This window comes from Micropterus dolomieu, linkage group LG17, assembly GCF_021292245.1.
Source record: "Micropterus dolomieu isolate WLL.071019.BEF.003 ecotype Adirondacks linkage group LG17, ASM2129224v1, whole genome shotgun sequence".
Classification (NCBI taxonomy): Eukaryota; Metazoa; Chordata; class Actinopteri; order Centrarchiformes; family Centrarchidae; genus Micropterus; species Micropterus dolomieu.
Genome location: NC_060166.1, coordinates 23,822,984 through 23,845,349, shown reverse-complemented (window position 1 = coordinate 23,845,349; position 22,366 = coordinate 23,822,984). Strand labels below are relative to the sequence as shown.

The 22,366-nt window shown below is 41.9% G+C and overlaps 1 protein-coding gene across 4 annotated transcripts in view; it reads left to right on the top strand.

The window, feature by feature from the left end:
• Nucleotides 1-1,585: 1,585 nt before the first annotated feature.
• The window catches only part of npas1 (neuronal PAS domain protein 1), a 62,441-nt gene continuing 41,660 nt past the window's right edge, over nt 1,586-22,366 (top strand). For 2 of the 4 annotated variants that reach the window (XM_046074965.1, XM_046074964.1), the window contains exons 1-2: nt 1,586-2,916; nt 3,007-3,147. The gene's annotated coding sequence lies outside the window, so the exon portion shown is untranslated. Of the gene's footprint in view, nt 2,917-3,006; nt 3,148-5,398; nt 5,480-6,178; nt 6,218-22,366 lie in introns of all 4 variants that reach the window. The other 2 variants (XM_046074963.1, XM_046074962.1) reach the window with 2 other exon arrangements.

The following is a 22,366-nucleotide window of genomic DNA, read 5'->3' as shown; positions in this document are numbered from 1 at the left end:
GTCAACATTGCTTGACTTGCCAAAATGTGGGGATGAAACCACTCAGGGGTTGTCAGGAGAGCCAGGATTTGTCACAAGTATGAGGGGGATTTTGCACAATTTGGAAAGAGAAACAAATTAATACAGCTATTAAAGCTCCATTGTGCTTATTTATCTAAAGCACAATTATCTAATGTTCCCTTTCTTTTCTCTCTAATAAAATGTTTCTCCACGAGCACATTGCTGCTTTTCCTTGTGCGTACACGAACGCGCCACTAGGAGGCTGACTTGTCCCACGCTACCCACCTACCATTGCTCTGCTGTATCCGGGTAAAGGAGGCAAACGCAGAGCACGGACCTAATTGATTGGGTCAAGGTTTGGATGTCAACAGTGAAACGACGGTTTAATCCCGCGCTCACAGTGAGCTGAGCGCCTGAGAGGAGCATCTGAAGGCTTTTCTCATTGATGTCGAGCTCCACTTCACCCCCTCTCACGGTTTGACGTTGGAGGAGGAAATAGGTTTGACTAAACTCCAGAGATTGTGTGGCGGGGGGGTGCTCTGCAAAGAATAGCTTAAGCCGCGGAATAAAGACAAAGAACTTAATTTGAAGTCATGGTTGCTCTGTATTAGAGGCGTGATGTGCTTCTTTAGTGCTAGGCATGACCAAAAAAGTTCTGAGGTAGACAGAAAAGGAGGAGGAAGGGGACATATATGGAGAAAAAGAGACTGGTCTTATGATGAGTCGAGGCACGTATCTCCGCTCAACCGTGTCTTTCTGGGCTTCGAGCTCGCAGCTGCAGCGGCGGCTATTGAATTCAGATGCGGCCTGTCTCTCCGCTCCGGCCGCTACAGGTGGAAATGCTCTTATCAATACAGACTGTCCGAGGCTGACTGCGGGCCGATCCGTCTCATTGATGATTTTAGGTGCCCATGCCCTCCCTCTCCTCCCCGAGGAGCCCATTGATTAATGTCTGGGTCACAGTGGTATTTCCATATTGATACCTCGATTGATGACGGCGCCCCAGGAACAAGCCGTATTGACCAGCTGGAAAGTGATACGTTTCAAACTGTTTGGCGGATGTATTTATGCATAATGACCATAATTAGGAGGATAGACATGTGGTGGAGGCAAAGGAGATGTAGGTGAATGATCCAGCACCTGTATCCTGGGAGCAAATCACATCAATAGTCCCACAATAACAACAACAACAACCTGTTATACTTCCACCACTACTAATGTACATTTTATCGCTATTAACTGGGATAAAATATAGTGTGACTGCAGCACAGTTAGGAGATGATAGCAGTATTGTACTTCATGGCATTATTATTTATTTATTTTTACCATTCCTAATTAACCTATAAGATAAGATGAAACTTTATTGATCACCAGGAGGAAATGAAGTATTACAGCAGCACAAAACACACCAGTGAGGTAGGTATAATAAGATAAAAGTTATTAGAAAAAAACACATACAAATTAATAAAAAATAGAAAGCTTTATGAATACATTTCATACTGTATGTGCATTGTTTCTACAGTATTTACTTTCCTCAAGGTCAGTTGTTCCAAACCTGGGAGACCAGACCTCCACAGGTGTCACAGTGTAAATCTGAGGGGTCGTCAAATGATCAACAAGGTAGGGAAAAAAATAGAAACAAAACATAAAAAATATACTATACTAATGTTTCTCAAATCGTTTTCTTTCTTTTTTTCATGGAAGAGTTTCACCCTCTCCGGTAGTTCAAACACTAGTAAAGGGAATCAGTCTGAGAGAGGAACCTAACTGTTTGGTTGAACTGCTCATGTGACAAGGAGTGCATGTGCGGTGGTTAAATGGTCTACAAATATGAGGTCATGTTAGGTTTCATTCTGGTCAGCAGTTTTTATCAGCTGCAAAACATGACTGTACAGAACACACCTCGCAATCAGTACTTTGATAGTTGAGTTTTCAAAGCAACATGAGACTACTAACAGAGATTCAAACATGAAAATTGCGACATATTCCAAAATCAGAAAACAAAACTCAATAATAACAACTCTCGTAAGGATAGACCTACAGTAGTCTACAAAGGTTCAGCAAGTGTTGCTAATTGGCATGCAACCTAATGTGACCTTTTGTAGCTGTGTTTACAATGGCAATTTACTTATTTTAAAGGATTTTTTTAGGTGTTTACATGGCTTTGTCTGCTCCTTACTGCTATGTAATCATATTCCTGTGATATTTCCACGCTATCTTTCTAAAACTGGCTAGTTCTTCTTCATCGGGTCAAGTGTACACACTGCATAATGCAGAACAACTCCACAGAGAGCCCAGAGTTGTGAACTCAATTTTGTAGACACCCTAATTTAAAGGGCTGCGAGATAACAACATGATTCGGTGGGACTTGTTCTACTTGTTGAGGAGATTACTTTGGAGGCAGAGGGCAGTGTGTGGCGATGATAGTGAGAAAAAAAATAAAGCGTTGAGCAGAACGGATCCAACTTTACACTTTTAGGGTCAGTGGTCAAAATGGGTGCTCGGCCTCCAGTCCCCTGGACATGGATCAGGGGCCCTGACGTATATCTGCTGATTACATCTCCTGAAGTGGAAAACATGCAAATAATAAATGTATGAGCAACGTGCTTGTTTTTTTGCTTGATTAATTATGCCGTTTAATTCCAGATCCACCATGCCGCTCCACCGTATAATTTCCCAGTGGTCTTGGCTGTTTCTTCTCTCACATGCGCTCTCTCCTTTTTTTTCCTCATTGCAAAATGAATCATGGATCTCACCGTCTGTACCCGGGGGAGAGCGGCAAGTTGGCGAATGGGCTGACCAATCATGAGCATCAGAGGCAGACACACAGAAGGAGGGAGCCTTTTGTTATCTGCTGCACTCATCAAGTTAGAAGACAACTACCGATTTGGCCTGAAGAAAATTAAAAGATGAATTGTAAGGAGACAAAAAACCCAACTTTATCTGTGTTTATCTGTTTTCTCTCTCTTACATTAAATCTCCTCTTCCCACCTCTTTGCTCTACAGCTTATCCAATCAGAGTGGCCAGTGTGTGTTTATCTGAGTGGGTGGCAAAGTTTCAGCGCCATTCATAATGTCAAGTGGGACCATGACTGCTCTTCTATTCCCAGCCTGGCCAACCCTCTCTCAGCCTCCTGACAGTTCCAGGTTAGCCCTCTCTTCTCTCTCCCCTGGCCCTCCTCTTCTCTCCCCTCCGTCTTTCCTCTCCAGCTCTCCCAGGGGCCCCAGTGAGAATACTGCTCAGATCCAGGCCTCTGAGCCCCAAAGCCGGCCCTAATCCTCCACATCGATCGCCCTGAGAATTTTTCCTCCCCAGCACAGCAGGCCTCGCTCCCCGGCGCTCACACTTCTCGACCCCAAACAGCCAGCACTTCTCAGTTAGAGCGAGACAGAGAAAATAGAATCTGGCACATTACCTGTGTCTTCTCAACAGAGGGGTCTTGTTGATGTGATATGTGTTATTAAGTCTCTTGATAGCACTGGTGTTTTTGCCTCTCTAAATTCAGTTAGATATTACAGTGATCGGCTTGATGAACATCTCTGTGTTTCAAATTGAGCTGTCTATACAGTCAGCACAAGTTGCAGTGAGAAAACTGGTCTATATCTCTTTGCCATTGTATCCCTCTACAATCAAGGGATACTTGTACCCCTGGAGGTAGCTACTTCTGCAGTTTCCAGCACTTGGAAAGGTTGCAGAGCAGCTAAACTAATTTGAAAAATACAAAATGAAACCTTATAGGACTGATTAGCAAGTGGGCAGAAAAGTCTTAACAGCTAGTTTAAAGTAATGGGTACATGGTTGAAATAGTAAGCTAAAGGTTAAATGGTGAAAATAGATAGCTAAGAGTAATGGATAAACACCTAATATAGTTGGCTAAAGGTAATAGATGAAAGGTTGAAAAAGTTAGCCAAAAGTAAATCATATGGTTGAAATAGTTAGCTAAAAGTAATTGATGAAAGGTTGAAATAGTTAGCTCAAAGTAGTAGATATAGTTGAAATAGTTTTTGAAAATAATACATAAATGTTATATATAAATGTAATAATTAACTGATATGTTTGAAATGGTTAGCTAAAAGAAGTCTAATTGATATGCTTAAAATAGTTGGCTGAAAGTAAATGGATACATGGTGAAATAGGTAGCTAAAGGATAAATGGTTAAAATAGATAGTTAGATGGATTGGCTGTTAAATTGCATGAAAATGTTTTATATAATAAATACATTCAATTTAAAATCAATTCAGATTTCGATGAAGGGAAAGGGCTGTGGGGTTACATCAGACAAAAAGGTTAAAATAAGTTTGAAATATACAGTTCATTTTTGAAAACAGCTACCCTCTGAGAAAAATAAAACACAGATCTCCTGGTGTAAGGATAGGCCATATTTCTATCCATCATGCTGATGAAGATAGAGTAATGGAAGGTGGTGTATGCTATAAAACTCTGCTGGAGGATGAGAAAGCATCATTACTGGAGTCCTCCTGGGAAGGCTCCCAACCAACAGGCTATCCCGCGAAACATACTTGTTCATAATTTATTTACGCGGCAAGCTTCCCCTGGACTCTGCTGTGTGTTTTACTGCAAGTGTGGAGGTTTTCGAGAGGTATTTTCCTCTATCTCTGTCTGCTTGTGAACAAGAGCAGCAAGGCTATGTATCCAGTACAATAGTAGATGATTAAACTTCATGCTTTATTAACACATTTTCTGTGTGGCTGGCATGCTAAGTTCACCCCAATCATGAATGAGAGGGGGAAAATCTGGAACATTTGGCCCTGTTAAAATGCAGCTCTGTGGACCAGTTAGAGCATCTCCGTCTATACTGGCATTTAAGAACCAGTACAGATGGTAATGTATCAATACTCTGTTTAAACAAGGCTTGGAGCCACATTTCTAAATTAGCCCCAGAGATATGGCAAAATCTTTTCCCAGTTGTTCATGGTTAAATTTACAAATTTGGTTGAATTGTAGTTCAGTGCATCATCACAATATATGAATGCATCCTTTATCTGCATTTGGATTTTATTGCTAGATTCCATCTCTCTTTCTCTTCAGCCTCTCTATACTTTTAATTCATTAGCTTTTTTCTACCTGAGCTGACCGCATACCCTTAGCCTTCTCACACACATACACACACTCTATTTTTGCAGCTTTTCCATCCATCTCCTGACTCCCAGCTCTCTATACTTCAGTGCCTCGCTCATTCCTCTCACTCCTCTCCTTCCTTGCCCTTTCCTCATGCCTGTTTCCTTCCTTCCCTCACTCTCTCTTCCCATTTTACCCTTGCTCTGCCTGCTCTCCTGTCTGCTCCCTCCCTCCTTCCCCTCCTTCTCTCCTCCATCCCTCTTTCTCTTTATTAATTTATTGGGTTGTTATTCTCCTTGCCTGGCCCTGCTAATGAAGGCAGGATGCAGATGAGGGCGAAGGTCATCTCCGTAGCGATCGACCCCACAGCCCCGCAGCATGGCACTCTGACTGGCACAGGTCAGTGGCAGTTGTCAATCAAAACACACACACGCACATGCATGCATGTACTCACACAATATTACTAAAATAAATTCATACACAAGGATATGAGCTATGCTATTTTACAATTAACAATTTATAATTAGCCATACAAATTCAGATGCTTTGGAGCACATGCTTTGACAGTCTCATGTGGTGATGGTTCCCAACCTTTTTCATTTAGAGCTTTTTGCATGTCTTTGAGATTGTCAGCAGCTTCACCAGATAGATTTTTCCTTCTCAGATTTTTGCATTTTAAAGACTTGAGGATGTATAACTGTCCAGAATTCTACAAGAAAAAAGTAAGACTATAGAATAGTAAAAAAACTACAACAAAAAAGAATTTTGAGTTGTGGAAATAAACTCCAGTATTGCCAGTATTGGACTACATTAATTTTAACTAACTAAGATTTAACTTAATGAATTGAAAGTATTATGTAATGTCTGTCAGTTGGTTGATCCACATCTTTGATCCAGACTAAAATATCTCAACAACTATTTGATGGATTGCTATGACATTTTGTACAGACATTGGTGCCCACAGACTATTAAAGACTTTAGTCCTCTGACTTTTTCCTCTAGCACCACCATGAAATAGGTAGATATTTGTGGTTTTGAGTGAAATGTCTCACTATTAGACAAATTGCGATTTTAACACACATTTATTTCTCCCCTCAGGATGAAAAGTAGCCATTTTGGTGATTGCACCATCGTCATGTAAGCATTTCAGTTTGTCAAATATTTTGGTTTATAACTAAATACCTGCAAAGCTGACATTCCCATAAACCTCAGCTGTGCTTTGCGTTTGGTGCTAATTAGGAAATGTTAGCATGTTTACATGCTAAAGTAAGAAGGTGAACCCGCTAAACATTATACCAGCTAAACTGCAGCCTGTTCTATTATCATTGTGAGCATGTTACCAGGGTGACATCAGCATTTAGCTCAAAGCCTCGTGCAGTACAGCCTCATTAAACCGCTAGCTCACTGAGCTGGCTTGTTTCTTCTTTACTATCTTGTTCATCATAATGCGACCCTTTAAGGGGTCCTGACGGGACCTGATGGGAACTACTGCCATATAGAACATCAAATGTGTCCCAAAGGCATGACCCCAACACATATCCATACAAATATACGCAGAGTCTTTCAATCTTTCATTAGCACATACGTTTCCGTGCCCACAGGTTGAAGTGTAATAGCATGGCGACTAACCCCTGCCATGTCGTTCATTGGCATTGACATGGTGAAGACCTCTGAGTTGCTCCTCCCTGCGTCCCTTATCTCAGCACTTGTAGCATTTACAACCTCTGCTCTTCATCACAACATGTCAGGAGATATTGTGTGTGTGTGTGTGTGTGTGTGTGTGTGTGGGTTTGTAGATCCACTCTACATTCAGACATCCCGTATGCATGTCGATTTTGTTCGTGGTTATTGTTGTGGATTTATTTGTGTGCTCAGCCATGTTCTTGAGTGTGTTCACCTGCATCTGGTTATCTGTGCATGAGCACACACACACACACACACACACACACACACACACACACACACACACACACACACATATCTCTATTAGCAGTATAGTAGTGTTAACAGTGTTATGCCATGCGTGAACCTCCCCACCTTTCCCTCATATCTATGCAAAGCTGGGGTCCTGTCAATCAGTCACCTTGGTGACATATAGCCCCACCTCCCCAATTAGAGCTGACAGGGCAGGATTAGGAGGGGGGCGGGCCCCCACCGACCTGCCTACGTGTCAATCACGCGCCGGGCATCCACACGCCTGTTTACTGTCAGATCCCATCTCCGTCTGTCAGACTGCACGGCAACCGTCGCCCAGGGAGGAGAGGAGGAGGGTTGGGGGAGGCGGAGAGGGGGGAGGAGGAGATCTGATCGGAATTAACTATGCTTCTCCCCACAGACCGGCCGTGCTTTTAATTCATGAAAGGGATGAGAGGAAAGTGGGAAGACAGAGGGAGTGATAGAGGGGGGAGAGCATTTAAAACCCAGAGCAGGGCCTTCTTTAGAACTTTTCAGAGTGATGTTTCTTCTCTCCCTGACAATCACTTTTCTTCTCTTGCTGACTCTCCCTCCTGTCTTTCTCTCTCCCTTAGAATTCTTTCGGAGGTGTGCTTCATGCTGCCGTAGAGCTGCTGCGATTTATCAACAGCTTCCCTCTCTCTGTAGTGTTTATTTGACCCTGGTTTTTTAAAGTTGCACAAATATGTATTAGTGTTTTTTTTTTAGTTAGAGAGTTAAGGTCAATTTATTTAGTTCTGCACATGCTCATGCAAATTTGTGTCTCTGTTTCAGTACATGTCCGGGGATGAGGGTCCTGCCTACACACCTACAGTATGTGAATACATAATACTGTTATGCTCCTCAGACTGTGTGTGCTTTAAAGCAATGTCATTTGTGCAAAGTTCACACATTGCTAATGTGTGTGTGTGTGTGTGTGTGTGTGCTTGTCTTAGTGGCTCTGTGGACTGTTGTGTGTGCATTTATTCTTTTTGGGGGTCTCTGGTGGTGTCCTCGCTTTGACCCTGGTGCCCTCACTCTAATCCTTTAGCAAATGAGGGCTGTGTGGGGCTGAAGGGGGTGTTTGGGGGTCTGTGCTAGGCCACAGTTTTAGGATTAGAGGACCAGAATGTAGGTCCTGGGGTTATGAGGGATGAAGAAGAGCGAAACAATAGATTGTACTGGAATAAAGAGGATGGATATTCTCAGTGTTGTGTTGGCCACCATTGGTTATATGGCCATGTTTTTCATCCCCTCATGTTTGTTTGTTTTTTAGTTACTACTATCAAAATCTGCTGAACAGATTTCAGCGACATTGGTAGAAAGTTAGTTTCTACTGGAATTTGTGTAATGAAATGTTTTTGGTGTAGGTAGCTCCACTATGAGATCTTTTATAAACCACTTTTCACTCATGACTACAGAACCGTGTAGTGAACAAGCAATGTTCCTGGATTTCTTGGTTCAAGACAAAAGTTTTAGTATTGGCTTAGCCCAATTTTGCCTGGACAGAACATGCCTACACAATTTATGTTTGGTACATAATATATTTGAATGATGCCAGAGAACTTATTTATTTGTTTTTTTGACGTTACATTTACTGTATTGCTAAATTCTTGTAAACATGGTAAGTTAACCTACGTTACTGCCACAAGTCATGAACATGTTGCACGATTATAACTGCATTTAGAACATCTCAACTCCAAGCATTCCTGCAAAATTATTTTGGATGTCATCTATAGGTGGTGCTACAAGAAATTATATTTAAAATTTAATTTAATTGAACTGCCCCGCGACCCTGTACGCAGGATAAGCGGTTGACGATGGAGGGATGGATGGATGAATTGAACTAGTCATGAGTCTGACTTGGCATATTTCATCCACATACAAAACCTGAATTTCTCATACAGAATTGAGTAAATCTCTAACATGATTTAAACCTGCAATAAATTGATATTGTGAACAACAACAGTTGCGTATGTACACAGCCAGCAGTTATGGGGCAACGTTGTCATGTTTCTAGCCACCTGATGAAAATATGTCCAGCTCACTCTCTTTTAGCTTTGTTTTTGGTCTCTACCAACAACTCCTGAGGGAAATATCTGGCTCTTTAGCTCTTTAACGGTCACCAGATAACTGAATACCTGAATATTTTTTATGTTTTTAGCTTTATCACTGAAAACAGCTGCTCGCTGCAACCAAAAACGACACTGAGAGCGGTGACAGTGAACCAAAACAGTTAACATGATGGCTAAACGATGAGATGAATCTTGCTATAAAGCTCCATAAAGCCGAGGGGAGCTGAAGATTCAGGTGATAATTCTCTGTGGGTTCTTAACTACAAGTGACCTTCACATTATCACATTGTTATTTAATACATTATATTATAAAAATATAAATTATAGCTGCTTTAAAGAAAAGACATCAGATTGTCTCTCTTTTAGGTCAGATCCAGACTTTACTTTTTTTGTCCTGGCGAAGTTTTGAGTTCCCTGAGTATCTAGTTGTCTCGATTTCTTGCTTCTACATTGTCTCGTAAATATATATTTTGCATTTTGTCTGCATGATTGTCAAGGTGAATTAATAAATGTCAGTTTATTTGACACCTGTTTATTTGACAGGTATAGATGTACCATGTGATTGCTGCTGATAGCTGTATGTTCCCAGTGTTTGTTAGTACCAGGCATATGTGGGGTGAACTTGTTTGTGTGTGTGTGTTTGCATTAGAGATGCATTCCAGGGTTGTGTCTAAGACGCAGCTCAGGTGTCTGTTGAACGACCTCGCTGCAGGGAACAGGCTATCAGGCTGAGAGAGAGGCTATCATGTTAATTACTTTACACACACCCCGCCAGCCAAGCGTGCAACACAACTACTGAGCTCACACTCACACACGCACCTGGGCGCACACACTCTTAAGCGAAGCGCACATACACACAAAATAAGTCTTTCTTTCATTTTGTCGTTTTTCTGTCTTCCCACTCCTGTTGTTTGAAGGCCTTGGACATCAATTCCCTTTTGCTTTCAAGAAAGATTGTTTTATATTCTAATCAATTCAACTCCGTCCTGTGAAATTAATTGACATTCATTCAATGATTTTAAATTCCTCCGAGGCTGTTCTTTTGTTTCAGCCTGTCAGTGAGCTGCAAGTGAGATCGGGCAAAATGTTTTGTCATCTCGCACTCCAGGGTAAGCCGGCTCCAAAGCGTGAGCCTGAGGTCAGCTTAACCTCCTCACAATCTCGTCTCTTGTCATCCTTACCGCTTGTGAAAGAGGGGGAAAACAATACAGATTCATGATCAGAAACCTGGGTGGAGCTTATTCTTCTGTGGCAGCCTTCATATGTGTACTCAGGAGGAATATATATATATATATTTTTTCAGAATCATGCCAGGGGTTTGAATGGCGAGTTGAGCGCCCTCAGGCCGGGGAAATGAAGGAGCGGTATTGGCTGGGGCAGGTTGATGCCTTTAGTTAAATGATGCTGGCACGCAGAGGGATTGCTTTGGGAAGTTGTCATCCATCATGATTTTAGAATGACTCAAAGCAGCACTCTTGCTTTTTGGGGGTTATGGTCTGAGATCCATGATTGATGTGAAGTGGATGTGTATGTTTTGGTGGGAGGAGTGAAAAAGAGACTGTGTGTATTTATGTGCTAAACATAAGTAAAGATAAGCCAGTATTTGATCTGTTGCTCTGGAGAAGTTAATTTAATTTCCCCCCAGCTTGTACCTCTTTTTTATGTTTTGTTAAGGAAGTTAATAGGATCTACACTGATTAAAGTTAAATCAGATAATAATGATCACTGTAACATTTTGTGAATCCTACCATGTGGCAAATTGTCTGTACCTATTTATCTTTAAAGGAAGTCTGATTCGTTGCACATCTTTTCCCCATTTTGCCAGTGCATGTGCCTGGATGCACCCCCATGTGTATGTTATTGTATTTCTTTAATCTGAGGCATTTTGTCTTTCTTTTCCTTTCTCCCTCTTCCTTCTTTTTCCAGGTTCAAGTCTCACCTAAGTTAATTCTTCAATTAGCGTGATCCCGACATTCAGGAGAGCTCATGGAGCGGACCCTGCCAATCGATGTCCAATTAGCAGGGCTCCCTAGACCATAGAAGAGTGGGAGGGGGCGACCGCTGTGGTCATTGTAGAGAACAGGGGTGGGGTCTGGAGTTGAAGACGGAGGTTTAGAGGAGAAGGAAGGAGGAAGGAGGAAGGAGAGGAAGCATGAGAGATGAAAAAGTGGGTTAAAAGAAAGCATTCGAGGTCTGTAAGTGGGTGGAGGTGAGGAGGGAGCACTGGGGTCTGAGGGGGTGGGGTGTAGCTGTTAGATGCTCAATCAAGCTGCGTGAGGACAGTGTAATTAATCCATTGAAGATGTCTGATTGCAGATGACTTTGGGAATACCAGAGTGGTGGCTGGGCCTCGGGGAAGGGGGAGGGCAGGAACAAGACGGATGCAGGGATGCGGGGAGTGGAAAAGCGGAAGGGCAAACAGAGGGAGAGAGTGAGATTAATTGAGACAAGGGAGATACAGTACCTTTTAAATGAGAAGGATGAGTTTCAGTGACAATGTAGAAAAAGGGACGAAAAAAAAGAAGAAAGAATTGATCATGTCAGGGTTAGGTCGAACCATCACTCACAGCACTGTAGGGATAAAGACCTCCACCAGATGTCACATGTATGTATAGAAAGAATCACGAGGCTGCTAACTCATTCCCGAGTTTCTCACTGCTAAAACACTCTCTTACTAGACAAATGAGTGTCTATCCTGTTCTAATGCTAATATGCTTTTAAGGCACTATTAGCCGGCAGAGTTTTGCTTTTATTTAATGGACTATTAATTTGTTTGAATGCATTTTGTCTCTGTGGCTGCAGCACAGAGTTGGCTTGGCTTTAGCTCAGCTCCTGAATGGCACATGATTTACTTACCCACAGCTATTTGGAGGCTAAGCTTTTATAATCTAATTAAATTTGATAAAGCAGAGTAATCATCAGAGTATTATGGCGAGTACTCATCGTACTGATATGGTAATTTTGTTCTATCGTGATTGAATGTTTTCATTAAGGGTTTTTTTTGTATTCATGTCTAAATGTGTTTTAAGCTGCTTTCACTTTGTTGCCGTATGTGGTCGATAGCAAAGCTAATATTCCTTGTTTTCAGGGAGAGGCTGGTAGTGCTGGATATTCACAAGGCTTTCACACATGCAGGTAGAAAATGCTGACAAAAGTTGAATTCTCTAAATGTTTGACTTCTTTCATGGCAGAGACAGCAAACTGGATCTTTAAAAGTCAAAAAGCACTTCTCCTCTCTTGACAATTCAAGTCAAATGGGGCACACACTGTACAAACAGTGCAGTCTGTACGTAGTAGGACATACTATATTGTGTCTGGGTTCTCTGTCTGTTGCTTTTATCTATTGTAAAGCACCTTGTGACGTCTGTTCAACAAAGGTGCTGTAATAAATATAATTACTTTTAAATGAAACGATTGCTATCTGATTAAAGCTGCCTTCAACTTTAATTTAAGTGTTTACGTTTGTATCAGATGAATAATGTAACAACTGTAGCCATTTTTATCCCTGAAAAGGGGACAGAAGTAATTGTACATATAGTAAAATACAGTAAATACTATAAAAGTGAAATCATCATAATATTTGGTGTCCAGAAACAACCTACAGACCTTAGCAGACATTTGCTATCTTCCCTTGTGATGCTCCACCAGATCTGTAAGGTAAACAGCCTCACTTCATGTTTGTTTCAGAGCTCCATGTCTAGTCTTTAAGTCAAACACATCGGGTTAAAGACAGGTGACTTACTGGGCCAGTTAATAATATACCACTGTATGCCCAAAAAGCTCCTTGGTTGTTTTGTCTGTGTATGTATAACCATTGTCCTGCGTCTTGTCCTATGTATAAACATGGTTAGATTTCTTAGAGTGTTCAACTAATATGGACTTAAACACCCTTGAAAGCTAGAAGCCAAAGGTCAGCATTTCAAATCCAATTGTTGAGTACAGGACAATGTAATCACTGTCCTGCCACTTATGGAATACACAGTACATTTGTCCGCTGTCATCTTCTAATACAGATAAGGTAGCAAATGAACAGAGACTATGGAATCTTCCATTTTCCTTCTTGTATTCATTTACAGTAGGAAATACATTTAATAATTAATGCAAAAATGCAACCTTTAATACATTCAATGAATAATTGAAATTGAACATGATATGATTTAATGGATTGCTTTTTATGTATCTGCATGTGCGGAATGGTCAAGGCTTGGGTTGTTTTTTTTTAATCGCCATGGCAACAAAGTGGGACATGTGACATCTGACATGTAACTGTGTGACACGACAACTTTGTCATAGAATTTCATTTTAAAATCAAATTCAGATTAACTCTCACAAGTTGGTCTATACAACATTTACCATTTTAATGGAATGATCTAATGAGGCGGTTATAACAGAAATTAATTGTGAAACTGTGCAGACATGTTGCAGGAGTGTGTGATTAATAGCAGCAAAGTAACTGCACAAAATGCTTCTTTATGCATGTGTGAATAAGTATTTATTCACTCTTTACTGTTACTGATAGACAAATCCATTAGGTAACTTAAGAAAAGCCTATGTGTGCACACATACCTGCCAACAATGTGATACAGTTTGTAGCTTCTAACTGTCATGGCTCAAGCAGTTTTCTCAGGAGTGAACTGCATAATTTCTAGGGGAAACTGTGGGGGGGCAAATGGGGTCTGGGTTGAAAATAAGGTGAAGAGAAAGGGGGCAAGATAGAAATTAGCAGAGGGAAAGATAAACTGAAAGATGACAGTCGGAGATAGAGTAATAAGGAGATGCAAGAGGACGGCAGAGAAAATTGTCCAGAGTGGAGAAAAACAGTGACAGGCAATGGCAGAGTGGAGGAAGAAATGTAACAGACAGACTCGTGGAGAGAGAGACAGGCAGAGACAGACAGAGCGAGAGATAGACAGTGACAGAGGGAGAGATAGACGAGCTGTGTGAGGATGCAGAGAGTGTCCCCCTCTCTCTGCTGCTGCCAGAGGCAAACAGACAGCCTCTCTGCTGGTGGAATGCTAATGCAACAAGCTGCTCCTCTCTTGTCTTCCCTCCCTTCTTTACCTTTCTTCTTCTTTAACTCTCCTCTGTGCAGAAAGTTTAGAGACGATAGACACAAGCATAGACTTTGATAATGGAGACCCCGGCGCTTTTCATATTATTTGTACTTTGCAGATCCATCCGCGTATGTTAGTCCTCCAAAATCAGACACAGTGAGCATAGTCAGATGGGAAAATAATAATTTTGATGGGGGATTAGTTGTGTGTGAATGGGCGTGTGTGTTGAGGGAGAATCTTAGATGAGTTATTATTTGACCTTTCCTGTAACCCCCACCCCACCCCCCAAATCTTAAACTGACATCATGTTTTTCTGCAGCTCAGTAGCCATGGCTACCACGGTTTCAGTGGGGTGTCGCCATGTCAGGGGGCCAATCACAGGTCAGTCAGTCGACCTCTCTCTGTCTGTGTCACAGTCGGCTGACCTCTGACCCCCAGCCCAAAAGAGAGACACAAAGCAGTTGTTCGGGGACAATAAATGTCTCCTGGCTTTATCGTCCAGGCAGGTTGTTAACTTCCATCATCTAAGACATTCACATCACATCCCACAGAGAAATGGCCGCAAGTAAAGACAATGGTTATTTTTCCTCTTGAACTCCACCACATTTTCCTGCTGTGGCGACAGTCATCCTTTCTCAACTTCAGGCAGGACGTAACCTTGAGTGGAGCAAACCGACTGAGCCCCCCCACCCTCCAGTCTGTCTGTCTGTCTGTGTGTCTGTCTGTCTGCACAGAGATGGCAGCTTCTGAGAAATGGCGGCACACTCTGAAGTGTGATCCATTTAGATAGTGGCAAGGTTTCTCTCCCTGTGCACACGTACACATGCACACACACTTACGCAAAACACACACACCACGCAACAAACAAACACAGGCAGTGAGCATGTGTGCGCTCGCAGACACACAAACCTGTGTGTGCACACTGGCACAAAGAAACAGAGACAGAAACAGATCTCTCTTCCCTCCACACACACACAGAGCAGTCTCTTGACATGCACTTGCCTGGTTGACAAGTCATCTCAGATAAGCTTGAGTGACAGGTAGTGAGTGTTGACTACTAGTGTGTGTAGATCACTCTGGTAGATATTGCCACCTTATGATTATTGTATAGTATTTACTTAATCAGATTTGTATTATTTACTTATAAAACAACAGGAATCCATTTCTAACAGCTACAGGCCAGATAATGTTTTCCTTCTGTAGAGTTCATCTTATATTGGGTATGTATTCCTTTTAAGAAGTTGCCTCCTCTGTTGTCATTTTGGTTGTTAATTTCCCTGCCACCTTTTTCTATCTCTGCTCAAACACATTGCACTGCCTCTGTCATCTAGAGAGAATCTTGTCAGTTTTTGGGCTGCAGATGTATGTTCAAGCTATATTTTGAGGATTCAGGCCTTGTATACCCGCTCGCTTACACTCCCTCCCTCCACTTCCTCTATCCCCAGGCCTCCCTGTGCTCCATTCCTCTATTTTCTTATCTACTTTCTTCTCCTACTTGCTCCTCTATGTCATTGCCAAATCTCTCCTGTCTGCTCTTCTCTGTCTTCTCCTCTCCCTCCCTCCTACCTCTCTCTGTTTCTTTTACACACCCTCTTCTCTCTCTATCAGTCTCTCTATTCTGTGACTGCTCTGGCTGGTCCCCCTGTGGCACACCGTGTCGTGTCCCTAATTTATTTATAATTAGTGCTCTTTGTCGGGATGCACGGGGAATGTTAAAGTACACGCCACCTCGCTCTGGGTACAAATGGGCTGGTGTTCCTCCATCCTTTCTGCCCGCCCCAACTGCCCAACCGACACGGCCACTGGGATGGACAGACCTTACATCCCAAACCCAGACTCTTTAAATTATAACGACTCCGCAGAGAAGAAGGCTGTGCGCTGCAAAAAATCACCATCTTATTAAGTCACATCTGTCTATAAACTTATTTTGTTAGAACAGGTAGTGCAAATCATATTGTAATGCATTTCGCAGTCCTTTTCTAGAAGTGAATGTATCAAGGAAGGAGATTATTGCACTAGAATTAAGAAAAATGCAACTTGATTATACGTGAAACAAATATGTGAAAAGAAGAGAAATACACATTGTCAGTGCGCTCACCTGTTCACATCCTGACTGCAAAACAGAATAACAAGATGGGACAACATGTAATCTGAAAGTGTAATTTATTAAACATCCTGTTGAATTTTAATGGCCATCACAACACGTAAAGTTGAGTTGTTTTGGGGGTTTGAGCTGCAGAAAAAAAAAGTTTTTTTTTATCACACCACATTAATGTCAACGCCATCTTTACACATGACGTACATGACCAGGAATGATGGCGCTGACAGGGCTCGCTGTGTGTGTGTGTGTGTGATCAGCCAGGAAGCGCTTTTGTCCTTGGGCTGAGAGGGCACCTGGCTCCTCTTCCCGTCCTTGTGATCTCTCTGTTCCCTCTCTCTCGTGCCTCTCTATCCCTTCTCTATCTGTCTCTTCCTCCCTTCTCTCAGCTCGGATCCCTTCATCCCCCCATCTCGCGCTCTCCCTCTCCTCTGCCCAAGGCGATGCCGTCCTGCAGGCTTTGATCAGGGGGCCAGGGAGGAGAGAGGAAGTGGGTCAGAAAGTTGTGCTGGAGACTGCAGGAGAACAAGGCTGGAATATCGAGTAGGTTAGGCTGGGAGAGGGGGAAGAGATGGGGTAATCTAGTGAGAAAGTGATAGAGTGAGAGAGGGTGAGATAGTGGGGGAAAAGAAGACAGAGGGAGTAGGTAAAGAGGAAGGGAGGGGTGATTTGGGGCAACTGTGAGAGGGGGGGCTACTTGAACTAAACAAGTAGAAGGAGATAAAAAGAAAATGAAGAGAGCAACAGGAGGAGATAGAGGAGAAGGACGTGGGAAAGGAGAGGTGTCTTCATTTACTGAGAGGGAAAAAAAGACAACACATTTGTCTTGAACGTGATGCTCCGCATTTTAACAGCAGGTTGGAGGATAAGGCCCTGTTTTAACTAATCTGCACAGTGCAGGACAGATAGCTCAGCTGAATGTGTGTGTGTGTACCCCAGCAGTATAGCGCTTAACTGTGGCTCTTTGTTTTTTTTTTTTTTTTTTTTTTTTGAAGATCATTAAGATGCATCGTTTATTAATATTCAGATCAAACCATTAATATTCGCAGAGTGTTTCTGCTCTCCTTGTGTCGTCAGCTCACCTGGGACTGGGGAGGGCAGAGGGGGAAGAATAGAGGAGTGAGGTGTGTGTATGTGTGTGTGTGTGTTGGGGGGGGGGGGGGGGGGGGGGGGGTGGGGGGGGCGGTATTTGGGTGATTGAGGGGAGCAAAATTAGGAGTGATTTAGTGGGACTTCTGGAGACGAGGGGAGCAGAAGGTACAGTGGAGGTGGTGGAGGTCCTGTGAGGGGTCTGGTGTATTGTGATGGACAATCTGGCCACGCAGGGCTGTGGGGTGGGGGGGTGGAAGGTTGGGGTGTTTGGGGGGTCCACCGCTGGGACTGCGAGGTGAGAAGGGTGAGGGATTTTAGGGGGGAGCAGGGAAACAGAGGGGGTTTGGTTTTGGAGTAATTGGGCCAATGGGAGGCTAATCATAAACACACACACACGCACACACATTAAATAATACAAAAACTGTTCATATGCACTGATGCAGCACACACACAACTCCCTTTTATTTCTACACATAAGAAACACCAATGTACACATACAATATAAAACCTTTATATACTCACATTTTGGGCTGCAACTAATGATTAGTTTAACTTGACTTTAATTTGTCAAATACATTCCCAATTAATAAAACTGTTTGATCTAAAAAATTCATCACATTTGACATGCTGAACCACCGACTGCCATTTTATTCTCGGTTCATAAATGACATTAATAATAAATGGATTATCAAAAATTGGCTGTTGTCAGTTCCTTCTCTGTCTATTTAGTAAATGATCAACTCATTGTTTCAATTTATATAAGTATATGCACTTCATTGCTTTCTGTATGCATATGTGCACACACAAACCTTACACACACACACACCTTGCACACAGGAAGCACTCCAGTCAGCTACAGATACACTCAGGCATGCACAAAAGCGGACAGCAAATTAAAGTGGTAATTACTTTTAAGCCCAGAAAGGTGAAGGATTGTATGGCAGGGAGCAATGGGTCACTGTTGAATAGAGAATAGCGGAGCAGGCAGACAGTGTGAAAGGCAGATATGCATCTCAATGAAATATGGAGGAGCATACTCAACAAAAGGGGAAATGGCTCCTTAATGGCCACATGCCCTCAAAGAATTATTGCCTGATAGATTTGGAATATTATCTACTCTATGGCAGTTATCTTTAAACACCCCTTTTATACTTATCATGTATGTGAGCTGCTGAGGGGAAGGTGAAGAAAATGTTGTGTTCTGCTGTGCTAAATTTGTATAGTCTTAAATACTACACTGACAGCTATGGGGTCTGGAGAAGTATTTCATTTTTTGACAGAAAAGAATGTCACATGAAAACAAATGATTTCCAGTGTTGCAGAGATGACTGCATCACATCAATACTATCGATATGTATATTTTTTAAAGCGAACATAATTTTAAACAGTTTTGTATCAAGTTTACATCTGATTTAAGTGTATTTCAGCAGTTTATTCTAACTTTTAATTCCTAGTATAGGTCAAGTTAAAAAAATACTGGATCCTACTCTTCACGTAATGTGAGTGTCTTTTTGTTTCTAACAAGTACTAACAAGACTTATAATCTGATTTTGATGTGTAATATTTTTGGACTTCTCCTTTAAGTTGCCTCTTTGAAAATGTTCCAATTACTAGTTGACTATTAACAACTCATTATCTCTTAATTATTCAAGAGTTAAAATAAGATTGGGGGAAATTGGCCTACTTAAACTTTAGATGATAACATGTAGTTGAATGTTATAAAAAACAAAAAAACATTATCTAGCACTATCTTTTTTTTTTGTTAAGTTGACAGCTGTTTGTCTTTGTGTGGTCTGAACATTCAGATACTGTATGTTCAAATCAAATTTCAATATACATACAGTGTGTCTGATGTAGCCTGGTTTATTTTTGGAAGTGTTTCAGCAGAGAGACTTCATTTTCATTCAGTGCACAAACACAGTGTGTTTTGGCTGTACAGAGTCGGCCAGTTTTCACCATGTTTACTTCCTATGGAAAGAGAAAGTAGTCTGTGGTAGCTCAGAAGACGCAAAATAAATCCGATCAATCTTTTACATGAAACCACTACATGTCGTCCTCCCTGTCATTTAGGATTACTGACATCAGCTTAAAGTGTGGCTTGCAGTTCTCAGTTCTTTGTGTGTTTGAGTAAATACTAGTCACCTATGAACACTGAATGTTCGAAGAAAAAATGCTTGCATTCATTTGATAAAAAAATCTTAAATCAAAGTCCACTTTCTTGCTATTAATCTTTTTTAAGCATCTTAGATTCTTACGATCTAAGCAGCTCTTGAGTCAATGCTCTATTAAAAAAGACAAACAGGAAATTAACAAATTCCTTGTGTGCAGCACAGCAGCTACATCAGAAAACAATTGTCTAGTCGGAGTATGCACATGATGTGCTCAATGCAACACAGCTCTAACTTCATGAAAGGCCAGAGACTACCTACAGAACTGCATGTGAGAATGTAGCATTACCCAGCAGACGTTGAGTTAGCTCAGTTTAGTCAGTAAGTGGTGCTAAAGACTTTTACATAAAAGTTAATGTCCGTTATTGTCAAGCCCTTGCTAAATTACTTTAGATAATGCTGAGTAATGCTGCGTTCCATTTACCTCAGAAGTCGGAGGTCGAAGCTGGGAATGACGTCACACCCGAGTTGACGGCGTTCCAGTTAACAAGTCAGGAAAACCTCGCTCGGCCAGCTGTTTGTTTACAACTAGCCAGGTTAGATATTGATACTACGGTTGATTAAAAAAACGCATTGTGCGGTATTTACTCACACTAAACACTGTAGCAACACGTCCACAGACAGCTGTTGGACAGCACTTTGTGTACGAACATTTATATGAGTCACAAGTACACGGAAGTGCTAAAAAACAGTATAAACTACAGCTTCCATTAACTGTTGATACCCTGACAGCCATCTTGGATCACGAAGTCGGGGTAGTGCGGTTGTCCTGACTTTCCGAGTTGGAAATCCGACTTCAGGGGGCGTTCCAGTTGAAAGTTCCAACTGGAAACTCGGAAATTCCGACTTTCCATGTCAAATGGAACGCACCATAAGCCTATCACAGCCAGGTAGATCTGGTGTCTGTGGCGACTTTCCCGCTCTGGCCAAATGGTAGTGATGTGTTTTGCACCAACCAACAATGATTGTAGGGTGACCAGACATCCCGAAAAATACGGGACAGTCCCGAATTACGAGCAGTTGTCCCGACCCCTTTCCGGTTTGTCCCGAAAATTAGACCTAACATGAGTTTTGATTATAGCCTAATTAAACATATACTGATTGTTGTATAGTTCGCTTGCTCCAGCAGGGGTTGCAGGTTATCTGTACATTGTGTCAACAGCGTTGTTATAGTCACAAAGTAAGACTCGTCGTGGTCTTTTCCCCTTTTTGTTTTCTTGTGGTTAGTGGAATTTACCGTCGCGAGGACAGGGAAAGTGTAGCTTCAGGCAGCCACGGCACGGCGGAGAGATCTGACATGCGCGTTGCGCAGACAGATGACACTGCACTGATTACATGAATAAAATAAATATAAAAATGAGGTAAAAGAACATGATTTACCTACATATCCACAGTTGTATTTTTCCTAATAACAGACAGGTGACTTCATGAACAAAAATAATTAATTTAAGCACACAATATATTTCACACGATTTGCAGTAACGTCAGCTTACCTGTCCAATAGGATGAAAGCCAAATCTGTCAGTTTTGAAAACAGAGCGGAGGACTCTTCATGAATGACTTTCCGATGTTGACCATGTTTTTGCCCAATGTCCATTGTGATTTGACCTGACGGGCTTCATTACATAAATTTTTTTGTTGTTGTTTTTTATCCTTACGTGGAGTTTGTGTCTGTGTTGTACTGGGAGCCAGTCCTTTTTTTGGTTTTAGCTCCATTTCATCAGCTGCGGTGTTGTTGCTGTTGAGTGCAGAATCAGCAGGCAAGAAGAACTGGAATGCACATGAGGGTCAGAACCTACGTAAGCTGATTTCTTCACATAGGAGGCAGCATAGAGGGTGTTACAAGGCACTTAGAAAGCTGGCAAATGGTTTATTTTATGTGAGGTTAGAACCTGTTCACAAATAGGTAATAAAAAGTGATTACTTATATGCCCTTTGAGTAAAGATACTACTTAAATGCCTTTATCTAAAGCTGGGGTAGGCAATTTACTTCAGAAGAATTTTTTGTTATACTTGTTGAAATTGTGTTTACATCCCAACAGCAATCAATAAATCAAATTCTCTGACACACAATTAAAAAAAAAAAAAAACCCTATCTGTGGCAGTCAACTGCAATAAACACTGCCAATCATTTCATTAATTGACTGGCCTACCTACCTACCTGTACGTGCTGTGCCTATGCACTTTGGTGGGAGGCATGAAGGATGGTGACGGGATTTTTTCAGTTGGATACTTTCAAAATCTAGTATTCTTTGCTCGTTTCTCCAATGTTGCCTACCCCAGTTCTCAATAAGACTTTGGATGGAGAACTGTTACTTCTAGTTTAGTTTTTTCCATGTGGTGTTGGTACTGTGGATGTTTTTTATCACTGAAGTTTCCTGTCTCTCCATCGAACTGATCATGCATGTGTGTGTGTGATAGCATGTGTATACAGTTGGAGAAACGAGGCCAGATATGGGTGTGACTGTCTAGCTGACTGCAACAGTTTTTACACGCTTTTCGATATGCATGTGCAGACACACACACAGAAACACACACACACACACACACACACACACACCTACTAAGGATTTTTGCTCTTATTTACCCACTCTGTTCAATTACATTCCTCATTCATCAGGCCAGGTTAATTCTCCAGCCTGAGGTTGTCGTTTTTGTTACTTCCAGGAGCGCCCTGATTTGTGAAGGGAACACCTGTAATATGGCTCCGCGAGGCAAGCCTCCGGTACTAAACTAAGCCTGTGAGGGCTCAAACACACACTGACACACACACACACAGAGTCAGATATTCCCTGCCAGTCTCCTTCAAGGACGCCTGGGGAAGACTTGGAGGACAAAATCACACACTCCCTCTCCCAGTGTCTCAG